At 45.0% G+C, this 15840-nt stretch overlaps 1 long non-coding RNA gene across 1 annotated transcript; it reads left to right on the top strand.

The window, feature by feature from the left end:
* Positions 1-1379: 1379 nt before the first annotated feature.
* LOC130275532 (uncharacterized) lies at positions 1380-5480 on the top strand. Its single transcript, XR_008844816.1, has 3 exons — positions 1380-2141; positions 3773-3845; positions 5399-5480. It is a non-coding gene; the product is annotated as an uncharacterized LOC130275532 (long non-coding RNA).
* The last annotated feature ends 10360 nt before the right edge of the window (positions 5481-15840 follow it).

The raw sequence follows: 15840 nt of genomic DNA, 5'->3' as shown, positions 1-15840 counted from the left end.
AGTAGTGTACATGGGTGACAGAGGGGTGTAGAGGAGTGTTCATGGGTAACAGAGTAGTGAAGAGGAGTGTACAGAGGCCTACATTACCATTACTTGATTAACTGTTGTATATTATATAAAACATTTAGATAAAATATATTACAAAAATATACATTATATTTTAAGTTCCTTTTTCCCCTCCTTTTTCTATAATTCCTGAGATAAGTAGTTCTGGTCCTAGAGTGTTATATATATTAGCGTCTGTAGCATGTATCAGGAACATGTTATCATACCTGTGTCTATTTTACAGAGGACTAATGCCCGGTGAAAAGGTGAATGTGTCATATACCCCCGTCAGCTGCAAGAAAGGAACCACGAAACAGGTAATTAATATTTATATTAATCACTGATAACAATCAGGCTAGATGTAAAATCTAGACCTGCAGACATGTCATAGTCTTTCCCGTATACATGAAGATATATGTGTTTTTAATAAGTATATCTTTAATAAGTATATCGTCCATGGACAGCTTTATATATAACACAACCATATCTCAGGTACAGAGATTAGGAACATTCCAAATTTGACGAGTAAAAAGGTAGCAGAAAGGTGAACATGGGTAACAGGAGTGTCGAGGAGTGTACATGGGTGATAGATCGGTGTACATGGGTGACAGTGGGCGTAGGGAGTAACAGAGGGGTGTACATGGGTGACAGAGAGGTGTTGGGTGTGTAGAGGAGTGTACATTGGTGATAGAGGAGCGTAGAGGAGTGTACAGGGTAACAGAGGAGTGGTGTCAGAGCGGTGTAGAGGAGTGTACATGGGTGACAGAGGATCGTAGAGTAGTGTACATGGGTGACAAGGGGACGTAGGGGGTGAAAGAGGGGTGTACGGGGTGATAGAGGGGTGTACATAGGTGACAGAGGGGTGTTGGGGGTGTAGAGGTGTGTACGTGGTTGGCAGAGTGGTTCAGAGGAGTGTATATGAGTGATAGATGGGTGTAAATGGGTGAAAGGGGGCGTAGGGGGTGACAGAGTGGTGTACATTGGTGACAGAGAGGTGTTGGGGGTGTAGAGGAGTGTACATGGGTGACAGAGGAGCGCAGAGTAGTATACATGGATAACAGAAGGGTGTAGGGGTGTACATTGGTGATAGAGGGGTGTAGAGGAGTGTACATGGGTGACGGAGGAGCTTAGAGGAGTGTAAATGGGTAACAGATGGGTGTAGAGGGGTGTACATGGGTGACAGAGCGGTGTAGAGGAGTGTACATGGGAGACAGAGGGGTGTAGAAGAGTGTACATGGGTGACAGAGGGGTGTAGAGTAGTGTACATGGGTGACAGGGGGACGTAGGGGTGAAATAGGGGTGTACGGGGTGATAGATGGTGTATATAGGTGACAGAGGGGTGTTGGGGGTGTAGAGATGTGTACATGGGTGGCAGAGTGGTTTAGAGGAGTGTATATGAGTGTTAGATGGGTGTAAATGGGTGAAAGGGGGCGTAGGGGGTGACAGAGTGGTGTACATTGGTGACAGAGAGGTGTTGGGGGTGTAGAGGAGTGTACGTGGGTGGCAGAGGAGCGCAGAGTAGTATACATGGATAACAGAAGGGTGTAGGGGTGTACATTGGTGATAGAAGGGTGTAGAGGAGTGTACATGGGTGACGGAGGAGCTTTGAGGAGTGTACATGGGTAACAGATGGGTGTAGAGGGGTGTACATGGGTGACAGAGCGGTGTAGAGGAGTGTACATGGGTGACAGAGGGGTGTAGAGGAGTATACATGGGTGACAGAGGGGTGTAGAGTAGTGTACATGGGTGACAGAGGGGTGTAGAGGAGTGTACATGGGTAACAGAGTAGTGAAGAGGAGTGTACAGAGGCCTACATTACCATTACTTGATTAACTGTTGTATATTATATAAAACATTTAGATAAAATATATTACAAAAATATACATTATATTTTAAGTTCCTTTTTCCCCTCCTTTTTCTATAATTCCTGAGATAAGTAGTTCTGGCCCTAGAGTGTTATATATATATTAGCGTCTGTAGCATGTATCAGGAACATGTTATCATACCTGTGTCTTTTTTACAGAGGACTAATGCCCGGTGAAAAGGTGAACGTGTCATATACCCCCGTCAGCTGCAAGAAAGGAACCACGAAACAGGTAATTAATATTTATATTAATTACTGATAACAATCAGGCTAGATGTAAAATCTAGACCTGCAGACATGTCATAGTCTTTCCCGTATACATGAAGATATATGTGTTTTTAATAAGTATATCTTTAATAAGTATATCGTCTATGGACAGCTTTATATATAACACAACCATATCTCAGGTACAGAGATTAGGAACATTCCAAAGTTGACGAGTAAAAAGGTAGCAGAAAGGTGAACATGGGTAACAGGAGTGTCGAGGAGTGTACATGGGTGATATATGGGTGTACATGGGTGACAGTGGGCGTAGGGAGTAACAGAGGGGTGTACATGGGTGACAGAGAGGTGTTGGGTGTGTAGAGGAGTGTACATGGGTGATAGAGGAGCGTAGAGTAGTGTACATGGGTGACAAGGGGACGTAGGGGGTGAAAGAGGGGTGTACGGGGTGATAGAGGGGTGTACATAGGTGACAGAGGGGTGTTGGGGGTGTAGAGGTGTGTACGTGGGTGGCAGAGTGGTTCAGAGGAGTGTATATGAGTGATAGATGGGTGTAAATGGGTGAAAGGGGGCGTAGGGGGTGACAGAGTGGTGTACATTGGTGACAGAGAGGTGTTGGGGGTGTAGAGGAGTGTACGTGGGTGACAGAGGAGCGCAGAGTAGTATACATGGATAACAGAAGGGTGTAGGGGTGTACATTGGTGATAGAGGGGTGTAGAGGAGTGTACATGGGTGACGGAGGAGCTTAGAGGAGTGTAAATGGGTAACAGATGGGTGTAGAGGGGTGTACATGGGTGACAGAGCGGTGTTGAGGAGTGTACATGGGTGACAGAGGGGTGTAGAGGAGTGTACATGGGTGACAGAGGGGTGTAGAGGAGTGTACATGGGTGAAAGAGGATCGTAGAGTAGTGTACATGGGTGATAGGGGGACGTAGGGGGTGAAAGAGGGGTGTACGGGGTGATAGAAGGGTGTACATAGGTGACAGAGGGGTGTTGGGGGTGTAGAGATGTGTACATTGGTGGCAGAGTGGTTTAGAGGAGTGTATATGAGTGATAGATTGGCGTAAATGGGTGAAAGGGGGCGTAGGGGGTGACAGAGTGGTGTACATTGGTGACAGAGAGGTGTTGGGGGTGTAGAGGAGTGTACGTGGGTGACAGAGGAGTGCAGAGTAATATACATGGATAACAGAATGGTGTAGGGGTGTACATTGGTGATAGAAGGGTGTAGAGGAGTGTACATGGGTGACGGAGGAGCTTAGAGGAGTGTAAATGGGTAACAGATGGGTGTAGAGGAGTGTACATGGGTGACAGAGCGGTGTAGAGGAGTGTACATGGGTGACAGAGGGACGTAGAAGAGTGTACATGAGTGACAGAAGGGTGTAGAGGAGTGTACATGGGTAACAGAGGAGTGTAGAGGAGTGTACAGAGGCCTACATTACCATTACTTGATTAACTGTTGTATATTATATAAAACATTTAGATAAAATATTTTACAAAAATATACATTATATTTTATGTTCCTTTTTCCACTCCTTTTTCCATAATTCCTGAGATAAGCAGTTCTGGCCCTAGAGTGTTATATATATTAGCGTCTGTAGCATGTATCAGGAACATGTTATCATACCTGTGTCTTTTTTACAGATGACTGAAGCCCGGTGAAAAGGTGAACGTGACATATACCCCCGTCAGCTCCAAGAAAGGAACCACGAAACAGGTAATTAATATTTATATTAATTACTGATAACAATCAGGCTAGATGTAAAATCTAGACCTGCAGACATGTCATAGTCTTTCCCGTATACATGAAGATATATGTGTTTTTAATAAGTATATCGTCTATGGACAGCTTTATATATAACACAACCATATCTCAGATACAGAGATTAGGAACATTCCAAAGTTGACGAGTAAAAAGGTAGCAGAAAGGGAAACATGGGTAACAGGAGTGTTGAGGAGTGTACATGGGTGGCAGAGTGGTTTAGAGGAGTGTACATGGGTGATAGATGGGTGTACATGGGTGACAGGGGGCGTAGGGTGTGACAGAGGGGTGTACATGGGTGACAGAGGTGTTGGGTGTGTAGAGGAGTGTACATGGGTAATAGGGGAGCATAGAGGAGTGTACATGGTAACAGAGGAGTGTAGAGGAGTGTACATGGGCATCAGAAGGGTGTAGAGGAGTGTACATGGGTGACAGAGGAGCGTAGAGGAGTGTACATGGGTGACAGAGGGGTGTAGAGGAGTGTACATGGGTGACAGAGGATCGTAGAGTAGTGTACATGGGTGACAGGGGGACATAGGGGGTGAAAGAGGGGTGTACGGGGTCATAGAAGGGTGTACATAGGTGACAGAGGGGTGTTGGGGGTGTAGAGATGTGTACATGGGTGTCAAAGGGGTGTGGAGGTGTGTACATGGGTGACAGAGGAGCGTAGAGGAGTGTACATGGGTAACAGAGGAGTGTACATAGGTGATAGGGGGCGTAGGGGTGACAGAGGGGTGTACATAGGTGACAGGGATGTTGGGGGTGTAGAGGAGTGTACATGGGTGGCAGAGTGGTTTAAAGAAGTGCATATGGGTAGTAGATGGGTGTAAATGGGTGACAGGAGGTGTAGGGGTTGACAGAGTGGTGTACATTGGTGACAGAGAGGTGTTGTTGGTGTAGAGGAGTGTATATGGGTGTCAGAGGGGTGTAGAGGTTTGTACATGGGTGACAGAGGAGCGTAGAGGAGTGTACATGGGTAACAGAGGAGTGTAAATAGGTGATAGGGGGCGTAGGGGGTGACAGAGGGGTGTACATAGGTGACAGGGATGTTGGGGGTGTAGAGGAGTGTACATGGGTGGCAGAGTGGTTTAAAGGAGTGCATATGGGTAGTATATGGTTGTAAATGGGTGACAGGAGGTGTAGGGGTTGACAGAGTGGTGTACATTGGTGACGGAGAGGTGTTGGGATGTAGAGGAGTGTATGTGGGTGACAGAGGAGCGCAGAGTAGTATACATGGATAACAGAGGAGTGTAGGGGGTGTGCATTGGTGATAGAGGGGTGTAGAGGAGTGTACATGGGTGACAGAGGAGCATAGAGGAGTGTAAATGGGTAACAGAGGAGTGTAGAGGGGTGTACGTAGGTAACAGAGGAGTGTATATGGGTAACAGAGGGGTCTAGAGGGCTGTACATGGGTGACAGAGGAGTTCTTGCCCTAGAGTGTTATATATATTAGCGTATGTAGCATGTATCAGGAACATGTTATCATTTCTGTTTTGTTTTTTTTACAGATGACTGATGCCCGGTGAAAAGGTGAGCGTGACATATACCCTCGTCAGCTGCAAGAAAGGAACCACGAAATAGGTAATTAATATTTATATTAATTACTGATAACAATCAGGCTAGATGTAAAATCTAGACCTGCAGAGAAGTCATAGTCTTTCCCGTATACATGATGATATATGTGTTGTTAAGAAGTATATCGTCTATGAACAGCTTTATATATAACACAACCATATCTCAGGTACAGAGATTAGGAACATTTATGATCCTTATTCTCTGATTTTTTTTGTAGGAATCCCCTTTTTCAATATATAGTAGAAGTTTACTTTACACCAGTGTTTCCCAACCTTTTTCGCCTCGGGGCACCCCTCGGAAAAAACATTTTTTGCGTGAAACCCCTATCAAAGTTGATGAGCTAAAAGATAGCAGAAAGGTGTACATGGGTAACAGGTGTGTCGAGGAGTGTACATGGGTGGCAGAGTGGTTTAGAGGAGTGTACATGGGTGATAGAAGGGTGTACATGGGTGACAGGGGGCGTAGGGGGTTACAGAGATAGATGGGTGATACATGGGTGATAGAGGAGCGTAGAGGAGTGTACATGAGTGTCAGAGGGGTGTAGAGGAATGTACATGGGTGACAGAGGAGCGTAGAGGAGTGTACATGGGTAACAGAGGAGTGTACATGGGTGACAGGGGGACGTAGGGGGTGAAAGAGGGGTGTACGGGGTGATAGAGGGGTGTACATAGGTGACAGAGGGTTGTTGGGGGTGTAGAGGTGTGTACATGGGTGGCAGAGTGGTTCAGAGGAGTGTATATGAGTGATAGATGGGTGTAAATGGGTGAAAGGGTGCGTAGGGGATGACAGAGTGGTGTACATTGGTGACAGAGAGGTGTTGGGGATGTAGAGGAGTGTACGTTGGTGACAGAGGAGCGCAGAGTAGTATACATGGATAACAGAAGGGTGTAGGTGTCTACATTGGTGATAGAGGGGTGTAGAGGAGTGTACATGGGTAACGGAGGAGCTTAGAGGAGTGTAAATGGGTAACAGATGGGTGTAGAGGGGTGTACATAGGTGACAGAGCGGTGTAGAGGAGTGTACATGGGTGACAGAGGGGTGTAGAGGAGTGTACATGGGTGATAGAAGGGTGTACATGGGTGACAGGGGGTGTAGGGGGTGACAGAGGGGTGTACATGGGTGACAGAAAGGTGTTGGGGGTGTAGAGGAGTGTACATGGGTGATAGAGGAGCGTAGAGGAGTGTACATGAGTGTCAGAGGAGTGTAGAGGAATGTACATGGGTGACAGAGGAGCGTAGAGGAGTGTATATGGGTAACAGAGGAGTGTACATGGGTGACAGGGGGGCGTAGGGGGTGAAAGAGGGTGTACATAGGTGACAGAGGGGTTTTGGGGGTGTAGAGGAGTGCACATGGGTGGCAGAGTAGTTTAGAGGAGTGTATATGGGTGAAAGATGGGTGTAAATGGGTGACAGGGGGCGTAGGGGTTGACAGAGTGGTGTACATTGGTGACAGAGAATTGTTGGGGGGTGTAGAGGAGTGTACATGGGTGACAGAGGAGCGTTGAGGAGTGTACATGGGTAACAGAGGAGTGTAATTGGGTGATAGAGGGTTGTACATAGGTGACAGAGGGGTGTGGGGGGTGTAGAGGAGTGTACATGGGTGGCAAAGTGGTTTAGAGGAGTGTATATGGGTGACAGATGGGTGTAGAGGAGTGTACATGGGCCTACATTACCATTACATGATTAAGTGTTGTATATGATATATAAAAAAATTCATGAAATATTTTATTAAATTATACATTATATAAGTAAAAAAAAAAAACATCTGGATCCGAATGTGTTCCATCTGTTTTTCTGTTCCTTTTTCCACTCCTTTTTCCATAATTCCTGAGATAAGTAGCTCTGGCCCTAGAGTGTTATATATATTAGCGTCTGTAGCATGTATCAGGAACATGTTATCATTCCTGTGGTTTTTTTTTTACAGATGACTGATGCCCGGTGAAAAGGTGAACGTGACATATACCCTCGTCAGCTGCAAGAAAGGAACCACGAAACAGGTACTTAATATTTATAGTAATTACTGATAACAATCAGGCTAGATGTAAAATCTAGACCTGCAGAGATGTCATAGTCTTTCCCGTATACATGATGATATATGTGTTGTTAACAAGTATATCGTCTATGAAAAGCTTTATATATAACACAACCATATCTCAGGTACAGAGATTAGGAGCATTTATGATCCTTATTCTCTGATTTTTATTTGTAGGAATCCCCTTTTTCAATATATAGTAGAAGTTTGCTTTACACCAGTGTTTCCCAACCTTTTTCGCCTCGGGTCACCCCTCGGAAAAACTATTTTTGCGGGGAACCCCTACCAAAGTTGACGAGCTAATAGGTAGCAGAAAGGTGTACATGAGTAACAGGTGTGTCGAGGAGTGTACATGGGTGGCAGAGTGGCTTAGAGGAGTGTACATGGGTGATAGATGGGTGTACATGGGTGACAGGGGGCGTAGGGGGTTACAGAGGGGTGTACATGGGTGACAGAAAGGTGTTGAGGGTGTACATGGGTGATAGGGGAGCGTAGAGGAGTGTACATGAGTGTCAGAGGGGTGTAGAGGAATGTACATGGGTAACAGAGGAGTGTACATGGGTGACAGGGGGGCGTAGGGGGTGAAAGAGGGATGTACGGGTTGATAGATGGGTGTACATAGGTGACAGAGGGGTTTTGGGGGAGTAGAGGAGTGCACATGGGTGGCAGAGTAATTTAGAGGAGTGTATCTGGGTGATAGATGGGTGTAAATGGGTGAAAGGGGGCATAGGGGGTGACAGAGTGGTGTACATTGGTGACAGAGAGGTGTAGAGGAGTGTACATGGGTGTCAGAGGGGTGTAGAGGTGTGTGCATGGGTGACAGAGGAGCATAGAGGAGTGTACATAGGTAACAGAGGAGTGTAGAGGAGTGTACATGGGTGACAGGGGGATGTAGGAGGTGAAAGAGGGGTGTACTGGGTGATAGAGGGGTGTACATAGGTGACAGAGGGGTGTTGGGGTGTAGAGGAGTGTTCATGGGTGGCAGAGTGGTTTAGCTTAGTGTATATGGGTGATAGATGGGTGTAAATGGGTGACAGGGGGCATAGGGGTTGACAGAGTGGTGTACATTGGTGACAGAGAGGTGTTGGGGGGTGTAGAGAACTGTACATGGGTGACAGAGGAGCGTAGAGGAGTGTACATGGGTAACAGAGGAGTGTAATTGGGTGATAGAGGGGTTTACATAGGTGACAGAGGGTTGTGGGGGGTGTAGAGGAGTGTACATGGGTGGCAAAGTGGTTTAGAGGAGTGTATATGGGTGACAGATGGGTGTAGAGGATGTACATGGGCCCACATTACCATTACATGATTAACTGTTGTATATGATATATAAAAAATTTCATAAAATATTTTATAAAAATAGGGGGAGCTTGAGGCCTTGATACTGGAGGAACATATTGATATAGTTGGGGTCACTGAGACATGGCTGGACTCCTCGCATGACTGGGCCATTAATCTGCAGGGGTTTACATTGTTTCGCAAGGATAGAATGAGCAGAAAAGGTGGTGGAGTCTGTCTGTATGTAAGAAGTGTTATGAAAGTCAGTGTGAACGATGCCATAGTGTGTGATGATTCTGAAGAGGTGGAATCACTGTGGGTAGAATTACAAAAGAAGGGAAATACTGAAAAAATAATATTTGGTGTAATCTACAGACCCCCTAATATCACTGAAGAGATAGAAGATCGGCTGTATAAACAAATAGAGAGGGCCGCACGGGCAGGTACAGTGGTAATAATGGGAGATTTTAACTATCCAGATATAGATTGGGGAGGGGGGCTGGCTAAAACTACAAAGGGGAGAAAATTCCTAAATTTATTGCAGGATAATTTTATGGGCCAGTTTGTGGAGGACCCAACAAGAAGTGATGCCTTGTTGGATCTGATCATTTCCAACAACGCAGAGCTGGTTGGTAATGTAACTGTGCGGGAAAACCTTGGTAATAGCGACCACAATATAGTTACTTTTGACTTAAAATGTAGAAAACAAAGACAGACGGGGAAGGCAAAAGCATATAACTTTAAAAAGGCAAATTTCCCTGGGCTGAGAGCTGCACTACAGGACATAGACTGGGGGGAGGTGTTCTCAAATATGGATACAGAAGGTAAATGGGACATCTTTAAATCAACTCTAAATAACTATACAGTTAAATATAAAGCAAAGGGGAACAAATATAAACGATTAAAACTAAATCCTACATGGCTGACAAATGAGGTTAAAAGAGCAATAAACAACAAAAAAATAGCCTTAAAAAAATTCAAATCTGATGGGTCAGCGATAACATTTAAACAGTACAAGGAGCTTAATAAAATCTGTAAAAATGTAATAAAAACAGCAAAAATTCAAAATGAGAGACAGGTGGCCAAAGAAAGCAAAACTAATTCTAAATATTTTTTAGATATATAAATACAAAAAAACAAGGACAGAGCATGTAGGACCCCTTAATAATGATAATGGGGAGGTTGTCACGGGCTATCAAGAGAAGGCGGAGTTACTGAATGGGTTCTTTAGTTCTGTATACACTATGGAAAAAGGAGCTGACATTGGCCAGGTCAGTGCTGGTAACACATCATATAATGTACTGAACTGGCTTAGTGTAGAGATGGTACAAGGTAAGTTAAGTAAAGTAAATGTAAGCAAATCTCCAGGGCCGGATGGACTACACCCAAGAGTTCTTAGAGAGGTAAGTTCAGTAATATCTGTACCCTTGTTCATGATATTTAGAGATTCTCTGGTGTCTGGTATTGTGCCAAGGGACTGGCGCAAGGCGAATGTGGTACCAATCTTTCAGAAGGGCTCTAGGTCTTCGCCAGGCAATTATAGACCGGTAAGTCTAACGTGCATTGTGGGTAAATTGTTTGAAGGACCTATAAGGAATTACATACAGGAATACATAGGGGATAATAGTATTATAAGTGATAACCAGCATGGGTTTACTAAGGATAGAAGTTGTCAAACCAATCTAATTTGCTTTTATGAAGAGGTGAGTAGAAGCCTTGACAGAGGAATGGCTGTGGATATAGTGTTTCTGGATTTTGCCAAAGCGTTTGATACTGTCCCTCACAGACGTCTGACAGGTAAGTTAAGGTCCTTGGGCTTGGAAACTTTAGTTTGTAACTGGATTGAACACTGGCTCATGGATCGTACCCAGAGAGTGGTGGTCAATGATTCGTACTCTGATTGGTCCCCGGTTATTAGTGGTGTACCCCAAGGTTCAGTACTGGGCCCGCTGCTGTTTAATTTATTTATCAATGATATAGAGGATGGTATTAACAGCTCTGTTTCTATCTTTGCAGATGACACCAAGCTTTGTAGCACGGTACAGTCTATAGAGGATGTGCATAAGTTACAAGATGACTTGGATAGACTAAGTGTCTGGGCATCCACTTGGCAAATGAGGTTCAATGTGGATAAATGTAAAGTTATGCATCTGGGTACTAAGAACATGCATGCATCGTATGTCTTAGGGGGGATTAAACTGGCAGAGTCACTGGTAGAGAAGGATCTGGGTGTACTTGTAGATCACAGACTACAGAATAGCATGCAATGTCAGGCTGCTGCTTCCAAAGCCGGCAGGATATTGTCATGTATTAAAAGAGGCATGGACTCGAGGGACAGGGACATAATACTCCCCCTTTATAAAGCATTGGTACGGCCTCACCTGGAATATGCTGTTCAGTTTTGGTCGCCTGTTCATAAAAGGGACACTGCGGAGTTGGAAAGGGTGCAGAGACGCGCGACTAAACTAATATGGGGCATGGAACATCTTAGCTATGAGGAGCAATTAAAGGAGTTACAATTGTTTAGTCTTGAGAAGAGACGTTTAAGGGGGGATATGATAAACGTATATAAGTATATAAATGGCCCATATAAAAAATATAGAGAAAAACTGTTCCAGGTTAAACCCCCCCAAAGGTCGAGGGGGCACTCCCTCCGTCTGGAGAAGAAAAGGTTTAGTCTAAAGGGGCGACACGCCTTCTTTACCGTGAGGACTGTGAAATTATGGAACGGTCTACCTCAGGAACTGGTCACAGCAGGAACAATTAACAGCTTTAAAACAGGGTTAGATACATTCCGTGAACAAAATAACATTAATGCTTATGCAGAATTATAAAACGACATCCCTTTCCCTTATCCCATTACACCCTTCCCTTCAATTCCCTGGTTGGACTTGATGGACGTATGTCTTTTTTCAACCATACTAACTATGTAAATAGGGGAGGGGATGCACGGCTACAGAGGGAGCCACTCCCCCCAAATTTGCACAGCAAAGAAAAAAAAAAACTGAAAATGTAGCCAGCACCTAAACCCAATACACGGGCTGTGCAAATTTTGGGGGAGTGGCTCCCTCTGTAGAAGTGCATCCCCTCCCCTATTTTCACAGGAGGTGGTTTGGATCGTTAGTGGATCCAACATGTCACCCAGCCTGAGGTAGGTGAGTGTTTAGGGACCCATCCGATAAGAGGCCACCTCCGCGTGGTGGATGGGGGGACACGTTTTGATCAAAAAGTGCGCTAAGAGCCTCCATTTTGTTGACCAAGTGTGCTGCTGCCATTTTCTTTTTTTACATGTTTTGTATTTGCCACAGCAGCGTGCACCCGTGTATTGGGTTTAGGTGCTGGCTACATTTTCAGTTTTTTTTTTCTTTGCTGTGCAAACTTGGGGGGAGTGGCTCCCTCTGTAGCCGTGCATCCCCTCCCCTATTTTCACAGGAGGTGGTTTGGATCGTTAGTGGATCCAACATGTCACCCAGCCTGAGGTAGGTGAGTGTTTAGGGACCCATCCGATAAGAGGCCACATCCGCGTGGTGGATGGGGGGACACGTTTTGATCAAAAAGTGCGCTAAGAGCCTCCATTATGTTGACCAAGTGTGCTGCTGCCATTTTCTTTTTTTACATGTTTTGTACTTGCCACAGCAGCGTGCACCCGTGTATTGGGGTTTAGGTGCTGGCTACATTTTCAGTTTTTTTTTTCTTTGCTGTGCAAACTTGGGGGGAGTGGCTCCCTCTGTAGCCGTGCATCCCTTCCCCTATTTTCACAGGAGGTGGTTTGGATCGTTAGTGGATCCAACATGTCACCCAGCCTGAGGTAGGTGAGTGTTTAGGGACCCATCCGATAAGAGGCCACCTCCGCGTGGTGGATGGGGGGACACGTTTTGATCAAAAAATGCGCTAAGAGCCTCCATTTTGTTGACCAAGTGTGCTGCTGCCATTTTCTTTTTTTACATGTTTTGTACTTGCCACAGCAGCGTGCACCCGTGTATTGGGGTTTAGGTGCTGGCTACATTTTCAGTTTTTTTTTTCTTTGCTGTGCAAACTGGGGGGGAGTGGCTCCCTCTGTAGCCGTGCATCCCTTCCCCTATTTTCACAGGAGGTGGTTTGGATCGTTAGTGGATCCAACATGTCACCCAGCCTGAGGTAGGTGAGTGTTTAGGGACCCATCCGATAAGAGGCCACCTCCGCGTGGTGGATGGGGGGACACGTTTTGATCAAAAAATGCGCTAAGAGCCTCCATTTTGTTGACCAAGTGTGCTGCTGCCATTTTCTTTTTTTACATGTTTTGTACTTGCCACAGCAGCGTGCACCCGTGTATTGGGTTTAGGTGCTGGCTACATTTTCAGTTTTTTTTTTTCTTTGCTGTACTAACTATGTAACTATGTAACATTATATAAGTTTTTTAAAAAATCATATGGATCCAAATGTGTTCCATCTGTTTTTTTGTTCCTTTTTCCACTCCTTTTTCCATAATTCCTGAGATAAGTAGTTCTGGCCCTAGAGTAATATATATATTAGCGTCTGTAGCATGTATCAGGAAAATGTTATCATTCCTGTGTTTTTTTTTTTACAGATGACTGATGCCCGGTGAATAGGTGAACGTGACATATACCCTCGTCAGCTGCAAGAAAGGAACCACGAAACAGGTAATTAATATTTATATTAATTACTGATAACAATCAGGCTAGATGTAAAATCTAGACCTGCAGAGATGTCATAGTCTTTCCCGTATACATGATGATATATGTGTTGTTAAGAAGTATATCGTCTATGGACAGCTTTATATATAACACACCCATATCTCAGGTACAGAAATTAGGAACATTTATGATCCTTATTCTCTGATTTTTATTTCTAGGAATCCCCTTTTTCATTATATAGTAGAAGTTTACTTTACACCAGTGTTTCCCAACCTTTTTCGCCTCGGGGCACCCCTCGGAAAAAACAATTTTCATGGGGAACCCCTACCAAAGTTGACGAGCTAAAAGGTAGCAGAAAGGTGTACATGGGTAACAGGTGTGTCGAGGAGTGTACATGGGTGGCAGAGTGGTTTAGAGGAGTGTACATGGGTGATAGATCGGTGTACATGGGTGACAGGGGGCATAGGGGGTGACAGAGGGGTGTACATGGGTGACAGAAAGGTGTTGGGGGTGTAGAGGAGTGTACATGGGTGATAGAGGAGCGTAGAGGAGTGTACATGGGTGACAGGGGGGCTTTTGGGGTGAAAGAGGGGTGTACGGGTTGATAGATGGGTGTATATGGGTGAAAGCTGGTGTAGGGGGTGACAGAGTGGTGTACATTGGTGACAGAGAGGTGTTGTTGGTGTAGAGGAGTGTACATGGGTGTCAGAGGGGTGTAGAGGTGTGTACATGGGTGACAGAGGAGCGTAGAGGAGTGTACATGGGTAACAGAGGAGTGTACATAGGTGATAGGGGGGCGTAGGGGGTGACAGAGGGGTGTACATAGGTGACAGGGATGTTGGAGGTGTAGAGGAGTGTACATGGGTGGCAGAGTGGTTTAAAGGAGTGTATATGGGTGGTAGATGGGTGTAAATAAGTGACATGAGGTGTAGGGGTTGACAGAGTGGTGTACATTGGTGACGGAGAGGTGTTGGGGTGTAGAGGAGTGTATGTGGGTGACAGAGGAACGCAAAGTAGTATACATGGATAACAGAGAGATGTAGGGGGTGTGCATTGGTGATAGAGGGGTGTAGAGGAGTGTACATGGGTGACAGAGGAGCGTAGAGGAGTGTAAATGGGTAACAGAGGAGTGTAGAGGGGTGTACATAGGTAACAGAGGAGTGTAGAGGAGTGTATATGGGTGACAGAGGGGTCTAGAGGGCTGTACATGGGTGACAAAGGGGTGTAGAGGAGTGTACATTGGCCTACATTACCAATACATGATTAACTGTTGTATATGATATAAAAATAAATTTGATAAAATATTTTATGAAAATATACATAAAAAAAACAAAATAGACAAAAAAAATCACCTGGATCCCAATGTGTTCCATTGTTTTTTTGGTTCCTTTTTCCACTCCTTTTTTCATAATTTCTGAGATAAGTAGTTCTGGCCCTAGAGTGTTATATATATTAGCGTCTGTAGCATGTATCAGGAACATGTTATCATTCCTGTTTTTTTTTTTTACAGATGACTGATGCCCGGTGAAAAGGTGAACGTTACAAATACCCTCGTCAGCTGCAAGAAAGGAACCATGAAACAGGTAATTAATATTTATATTAATTACTGATAACAATCAGGCTAGATGTAAAATCTAGACCTGCAGAGATGTCATAGTCTTTCCCGTATTCATGATGATATATGTGTTGTTAAGTGTATCGTCTATGGACAGCTTTATATATAACACAACCATATATCAGGTACAGAGATTAGGAACATTTATGATCCTTATTCTCTGATTTTTATTTGTAGGAATCCCCTTTTTCAATATTTACTAGAAGTTTACTTTACACCAGTGTTTCCCAACCTTTTTCGCCTGGGGGCACCCCTCGGAAAAAACTATTTTTGCGAGGAACCCCTTCCAAAGTTGATGAGCAAAAAGGTAGCAGAAAGGTGTACATGGGTAACAGGTGTGTCGAGGAGTGTACATGGGTGGCAGAGTGGTTTAGAGGAGTGTACATGGGTGACAGGGGGCATAGGGGGTGACAGAGGGGTGTACATGGCTGACAGAAAGGTGTTGGTGGTGTAGAGGAGTGTACATGGGTGATAGAGGAGCGTAGAGGAGTGTACATGGGTAACAGAGGAGTGTACATGAGTGTCAGAGGGGTGCAGAGGAATGTACATGGGTGACAGAGGAGCGTAGAGGAGTGTACATGGGTAACAAGGGGGCGTAGGGGGCAAAAGAGGGGTGTACGGGGAAATAGATGGGTGTACATAGGTGACAGAGGGGTTTTGGGGGTGTAGAGGAGTGTACATGTGTGGCAGAGTGGTTTAGAGGAGTGTACATGTGTGATAGATGGGTGTATATGGGTGAAAGTTGGCATAGGGCGTGACAGAGTGTTGTACATTGGTGACAGAGAGGTGTTGTTGGTGTAGAGGAGTGTACATGGGTGTC

The sequence above is a fragment of the Hyla sarda genome, chromosome 6, assembly GCF_029499605.1.
Source record: "Hyla sarda isolate aHylSar1 chromosome 6, aHylSar1.hap1, whole genome shotgun sequence".
In the NCBI taxonomy this organism is placed as follows: Eukaryota; Metazoa; Chordata; class Amphibia; order Anura; family Hylidae; genus Hyla; species Hyla sarda.
Note: the sequence above shows the minus strand (reverse complement) of the source record. Positions and strands in the feature narration are given on the sequence as shown.